This window comes from Glandiceps talaboti, chromosome 7 (genome assembly GCF_964340395.1).
Source record: "Glandiceps talaboti chromosome 7, keGlaTala1.1, whole genome shotgun sequence".
NCBI classification, from domain to species: Eukaryota; Metazoa; Hemichordata; class Enteropneusta; family Spengelidae; genus Glandiceps; species Glandiceps talaboti.
In genome coordinates this window covers 15,581,719-15,589,690 of record NC_135555.1, presented here as the reverse complement: position 1 = coordinate 15,589,690, position 7,972 = coordinate 15,581,719, and positions in this window count along the sequence as shown.

Below are 7,972 nucleotides of genomic sequence, written 5' to 3'. Positions count from 1 at the left end.
CCCCAGACATACATATAAATATACACATAGACACACATACATAGAATGATATATATATATATATATATATATATATATATATATATATATATATATATATATATATATATATATACACATATATAGGTTTTGAAAATATGAACAAAATTACATGCTATTGACCCTACAGAACTGTTTCGTGAGGTGTGTATTCCTCCCTCATCAGGGGTAGAAAGAGAAGCATTGTACCCCTAATGAGTGAGGAATACACACCTCACGAAACTGTTCCGTAGGGTCAATAGCATGTAATTTTGTTCATATTTTCAAAACCTGTATATAATTCGCTCTACTAACCGTATTGAGCACTTTTATGTGACTATATCAACACCCAGTCAATTATATATATATATATATATATATATATATATATATATATATATATATATATATATATATATATATATATATATATATATATATATATATATATATATATATATATAACTCGGTGAGTTTCAATCTGCTAAGACAGTGCTCTATACCGCAGTGGCAGAGCGTAATAGTTTAATATTTAACTATATATATATATATATATATATACATATATATATATATATATATATATATATATATATATATATATATATATACATACATACATACATACATACATACATACATACATACATACACACACACACATACATACATACATACATACATACATACATACATACATACATACATACATACATATACACACATACATACATACAGTGATGACAGAAATTGAATCTTGACTCAAAGATCACCATAAAATCCATTAATTCAGTGTTCTATATATAAATGTACTGCTTGACTTGCCAAACCTTACTTTGACAGACAAAATTGTAGCTTAGCAGTTGATGTCAATTCATCTGAAGAATTTGATATGGCGTGAAATAAAACTGTAGATTTTGAATTCCAGTAGGAATTGGCCAGTGGGCATTCATTGATTCAAATGTCACTTTAATGGTGTATTCATGCTACCTATGTCATTAATGTTTCTTATTATACGCCTTAAGCCAACTTTCCACATCGGCAGAATTACAATAACGTCTTTGATTATTCAATTTACCGCAAGGCGTAAAAAAATCCCTCGAGTGACATTGATCGAGACAAGAAAAACACATTTGAACTGATAAGCCGGAAATTCTTTAATTTTGACCGAAAATTGTCCAGTCGTCCTTAAATGATATCAATAATCATACTAACATCCTCATGCTGTGTTCAGGTTACATGCGTTCACGACAGATACCTGGTAATAGTATTATGTATTATGCTGTTCACACCATGCATAAGCTTAGATGTGTACGCATTCGAACAGAAATTACAGTATGTATTCTTATGGTCGGACGCATTCTATTCATAACGACCCAAAACAGTCAATATCGCCATTGCTCCCCTTAACATTTCATGAATATTACGCTTCTGAAGGTAAGATTGTGTTATTCTTTAATAATTTTCTTCATCCAGCCGGAAAATATTCGTGACATTAAGACATTGTAATTACTCGTATTTGACTTTTAGTGGCATGCATGATAATTAAGCAACGTGTACTTTCCGCGGTAAATTTACATACATATTGATGCTGGTCAGGCAAATGCACTTCCACGAGTTGACACATAGTGCTCAACATACATATCTCACACTGCGGTTACCGAAAAATCAGTTATTTGATATTGTTTTCGAGCACACGTGTTGTCGCATGTGTGATCCGATCCACACAAATCGCCAAACTGAAATCAGATGATATGTTCATTATATCATATTATTAAATATTCACAAAGCGATAGTTGAAACTGATATATGCTACTTTCGCATGTGCCTGTATTGTATAACAATGGAGATCTACTTTTAAGCATATAATCGTTCGATGATGGTATGGTACATAATAGTAAGTGTTACATGGCACCTAGTAATGGTGTGATGGATGTTGACTGGCACCTTGAACTTGAAGTTCAGAAAATGAAGACAGCCACAAATACCAAAGTGTTACATTTTGATCTAAAATGTTATCCGCTCGAGCTTGACGCTGAGTGGATATCATCCTGCACACCTTTATTGCATGAACCCACTTACAATATTAGTGTCACCTATTAGGCGTGTATATGCTCATGTGCTCTGCTCATCTGTGGAATAAACTATTCTAACGCACGGAGCAATTGCGGGTAAAACTGCAGGTACCGCCCTCAGAAAGAATCTAAAGCCTCTCCATTTATTCACTTGCCTTCTGATTCTACAATGACATCCTCTGAACCTGACGTTTTAATGGATACGAGTATTCCTTAAATTGCAGTGATTGATTGACTGGTTGGTTGGTTGGTTGGTTGGTTGATTAATTGATTGAGTTATTCATAAATATATCATTTCTATTGCACCAGCTGCAGTATGTAGCCAAGTCATAATTATATCATTTTTTTATTGCACCATTATGTAGCCAATATGGAACTCCTAATGATTCTAACATGAACATTTCTTCCCTCACGTCACTTCATCTCCAGAAATTTTAACCATCTACTAGTAAGTGCACTTTATTCCGAGGGATTGGGGTTGAATAAGCGACTTAAAGGCTACATAAATATAGAGCTTTGTTTTTAGCCGTTTAAGCTTAGAACTTTAAAACTTGAGTGGAATAATCTCCTTGGATCTTTTTGTGGAATCAGCACAATATCCAGGTGCAAGAAATGTCGTACACAGCCAGTCAGCTTTAATAGTGATTGATTTGTATGTAAAGATGAAGATCTAAAAGTTACTGAAGTTGTTTCAGGATTTAAATATGATTGTCTTGTCGCCCAGGCTTAATGAAACAAGCAAAAGATCTGTGTAACCGTCTGAGGTGTATGTGTGGTAATGCCTTTATTTAGCAGAACTAGAAACTTGCTTCTGTTTGGTTCACGTTTGCAGATTGGACTGGAGACACTAGATTTTCAAGCCCTGGACAAAACTCCTCAAACAAACGAATTATATTTCATGTTGTTTTGCGAATTGAATGTGTGTCTGTGACTAAAATTAAAGATGGCTGACACGAATGAGCTGAATAAGAATGCAATGTTGATTATTTCTCATGTGTAGATAACATCGGCTGTTTGATGATATCTAATACAATAATTTTGATGACAAAAATTTAATTCATTCTGACTGACGTTTCTTGTTTTGTATATTACCCCCCCCCCCATGTCCATTTGTGACCGTTACTTTCGTCACGACATAATATTGTGCTGATCGTAGTCCCTGGCTTTCAAAGTTCACCAAGCATTTCTTGCAATAATTGCTTTCGTCACAGAAAACTGTGTTCGAACTAATTTATTGTATTGATCAGTTCAGAGAGAGAAAAGCTATGTTATTCGGACTCATCTGATGTCTGGAAAATAGATAATATGTACAATAATTTCAATAAGTTATAATATAGTCAAAGGATAATACCACAGAAAACTTTAAGTCATTTCACGTTAGAATGCCATACTTCCAGGCTTCTTTCAGTAGTTAAATATGGTAGATAAAATCAATCAAACTATCCTCGAATGTATGAAATCGTGGCTGATGACATGTATTATGACATCACTCATTCATTTTTGTTATTCCCTGTTAGATATATTTAGTTGACATAGACAGTCGTGATTAGCCAAAGTACAAACAATGCTGTCCAAATCAACAGTACGTGATCACATGAACGAGCATCATCATCATCATCATCATCATCATCATCATCATCATCATCATCATCATCATCGACTGTTCTATGTCATCATACCCTACAGGCAATTGTTTCCCACGAAATTTTTAATCTTTAACAATAATATCCCCTACCCAGCTATTTTTGTATCTAATCCTGTAATTGCAAAAACCATCAAAGTGTGTGTCGCCATCAAGGCTGTGTTTACAGGTTGCAATTATCCAGCATGTATTATCTCTTTGTTTGAAGGTCGAATGGCCATTCGAGTTAAGCCTAGGGTGTTTTGTGTCGGTATATTACGGGGAAAAAGTACAACTTAAATCACATTCTTGACTCAATTGTACCTTGATTACTGTGTAGACGTGGGTGGTTTGACCTGGATTGCACGGGATTATTAGCTTGATTCTACAATCTCTGTTATCATCAAGGCTTTTTGAAAATGAGGATAAACTTCGAATTCACAATGTATGACGTCCGAGTCGTGAGTATTGCTTTACAAGGGTAATTGTGGAAAGCTGATCGGTGCCCGTGTAACGGTGTATACTGGAGGATTGTTGATCCTTTGTGGAAATTACATTGTATTATGCATTATTTAGAACGTGGATGATCCATGGAATTGACATAAGATGATTCGGTTTAGAGAGAGAGAGAGAGAGAGAGAGAGAGAGAGAGAGAGAGAGAGAGAGAGAGAGAGAGAGAGAGAGAGAGAGAGAGAGAGAGAGAGAGAGAGAGAGAGAGAGAGAGAGAGAGAGAGAGAGAGAGAGAGATGGAGGAACAATGACGTGATCACATTGTTTAGCTATTTTTCATATTTGTCAATATCATTTGCATTGACTTAAGGCGACGGCAGTACTTCCGTTTTAGTCATTTATGGTGCTCATTATTTTATCACCCAATCATTTGCGTACTGTATATTTTACGTTTATAAGAATTTAATGAAATAAAATTATGGATTCGTTCTTTGGAAGTTGGAAGTTGGAGCTGAAAGCAACAGCTAGGCCTAAACAAGGAGCTTCGATCTGCTCCGTGGCCACTTCTAAATGATCCAGGTTAACCATGAACATTGTGTGGGGTTGAGCTAATTCCCTAAAAGTCCAATTCGATCCCGTGTACTGAGTGGAGCGAGAGAGAGAGAGAGAGAGAGAGAGAGAGAGAGAGAGAGAGAGAGAGAGAGAGAGAGAGAGAGAGAGAGAGAGAGAGAGAGAGAGAGAGAGAGAGAGAGAGAGAGAGAGAGATCAGAGAGATCAGAGAGAGAGAGAGAGAGAGAGAGAGAGAGAGAGAGAGAGAGAGAGAGAGAGAGAGAGAGAGAGAGAGAGATCAGAGAGAGAGAGAGAGAGAGAGAGAGCACAAATGTAAGGTATATTATTTTCTATAATATCAATACTACCGCAAAGAAAACTTAAGGTTAACCAAAGTCATGACTCATTAGTGACTAAACCATGGAATAAAACGCTACTATAAATCGTAACAACATAAATCACAACCGCCATCACAGCCCAATCAACCACTGCTATCATCATCTTCATCGCAGCAGCAGCAGCAGTAACAACAACAACAACAACAACAACAACAACAACAACAACAACAACAACAACAACTGGTCTTCGAAACTAGTGTCATTTTTTTTAGATTTATTTTCTAGGGTGATCTTCAATTTATGACAATGAAATTTACGATAATAAGATTTCTTCTGCTATGGCTAGGCAGTTGTATACAGTGTACTCTAAAATCACTGGTGTCGAGAGAGGCAGGATATATCGAATAACGAGGGATAACGTTGCAACCACGTTTACCTTACAACTAATTTTCAAGCAGCCACAGCAAGCATATACAGAACATTATCAATTATGTAATTTAGTTGAAAAAAAAATCCGGTCCTACACGAAGTTGCACAGTTCTGTGTACTTAAAGTCGAATCCTAGCGACGACACTGTGGAGATAATGGAATCTTGCTGATGGCGACGGCTCATTAAATTTATTTACGAGGAGAAGATGAAAATATTAATAATTCAAGGTAGAATATCAGTTAGCTAGTGGTAAGATTACAACTGATGTAAGAACCTCCCTCTCCCGGCCTAGTAGTAGTAGTGAACTCGGTTTCAACTTTGGCAAAACATATTAAATTAATGAACATTTCATACGTGTATGGTAAGAATATGTGCAGAGACCAGGATCAGAGAAATTGTTGCCGATTTCGAGAGTCGTCATGTGCTTGACCTTTTGCGGGGAATAGCCCACAACCTCCAGTTTTGAATATTGTAGTACTGTTATTTATGCAATCGGATTCCAGAGTTCTACTCAAATTGTTGCCGATTTCGAGAATCGTCATGTGCTTGACTTTTTGCATGCGGGTAGTAGCCCACAACCTTGAGTTTTGAATATTGTAGTACTGTTTAGTATTTATGCAATCAGATTCTGGAGTTCTACACTTATGCAATTCCTATTAACTGCATTATTTACAAATCAAATCCCATGTTTATCACACTTTGTTGTTTGTATTTTTCTTTACTGTCATCACAATTTCAGTCTAATGCCCGAAATAAAATGTGTATGTGTATATAACAGTGATTGTGTTTGAGTTTAGTGATTTTGAATATCAGTACATCACCGCCCGAAATCACACATTTCTTGGTCGAGTTAAACATCTTCCCAGGTAGCTTCAGTCCATTCATCAATAATACAATACAAGTGATAAAGAGTGTATTTTAAGTAGGCCGCCCCAAATGCGCCTTTCTCAGCCACATTAGCGGCTTTATTAGCACGCCTTATTAGCTTTATAAGCACGCTTTTGGTAATAATACAATAAAGGTGATAAACCCATATCTTAAGTGTACTTCCCAAAATCTAGATATTTTGGATCTCTATTCAAAGGCAACAACAGTCCTATCGGGGGCATTTGTCCGGGGGGCATTTGTCCTACGGGGCGTTTGTCCGGGGGCGTTTGTCCAGGGGGGGGGGGGGGGCGTTTGTCCTAGAACCGTGCAAAGGGGATGTCGACGTCTTCGAAGCAATGTTGGGATAAATATGAAATTGCGTTTCTAACTTTGTTTTCGTAAGAGGTTTTTATTGAATACTGTTCTTTTCAAGAAACACATAGCACCCACATAAAACAGGAGAGAAATTGAAAAAAAAAGTTAAATTACCTCAGCGTGTGAGAAATCACGTTTACCGCAAATTGTCCAAATCGACACGGTAAGCACCTGTTGACCTACATTGACGAAATAATAAACTTTCCATTGATTGCTATGGAAACAAGCATTCGTCCCTTGAATGGTTATTGAGCGGTATTTATGTGAAAATAACAGGAAAGCACTCAATGCCATTATTTAGAATAATTTGCCTCTATTCAAGCATCACCCAGTATATCAAACATGGTCATGACAGGAGCGAATGATTTAGAAATTAAATTTGTAGGTCATGCAAAGGTCAACCTGCATATACAAAAGGGTTAGAGCCAATACCGTGAGAGAATTAATTTCGAATGCGGCTATTTCATTCATTGAGACACTTGATCATATAAACCGCACCTGAGAACAGAAAATAGTAGCGTACAAGGAGAATATTCAGTTTGACGAGATGTCAGTGTATGCACTTATGAACACTGACATGACGTTTTAGGGGCTGTATTCGTGTTTTCGTGTCATCACACTATATGAAATACAATGTTATACATCTATATTCATCCTATATACATCCCTATCAACCGAACCATCATTAATATAGTATATACTTTAACTCTCGCTTTGTACACTTTATTTTCATGGCTAGATGGTTGACTTGCTGTAGGTATGTAGAAATAAATTAAATGCATTGGAAAATCTAGAGCACAGTGCCCCGCCAACGCTCAGCAGGTTTTTGTGTGTTTTTTTTTAATAAGGAAGGGCGCCTCCAGTGGCTGGAGCTCGGATGCTGATGTGGGAAATGCAAAGTCATGGTGTCATATTTGATAGTGATTAGCCGTGGTTACTTTCAACGGATGTCAGGACATCTACAAATCGTCTTCATACATTAAAGGATGTTGGTCGGAGGATAAATATAATTAACTACCGAGCGTTCCATTTTCATTTTGTTCTTTCAAAGGTGTCCTCTTAATTAAAAATTGAATTTTAATTAAGTTCTAAGGTCTGGATTTAATTACAAACGCAATTCGATTGATTGATTGATTGATTGATTGTCGATTTAATTAGATATGCAATTTAAATAACCATCGTGTGTTAAAAACCGTGGACTGAAATTTTATGAAAGTATAAATGTCCCCCCTCCCTCTCCAATCTGCCA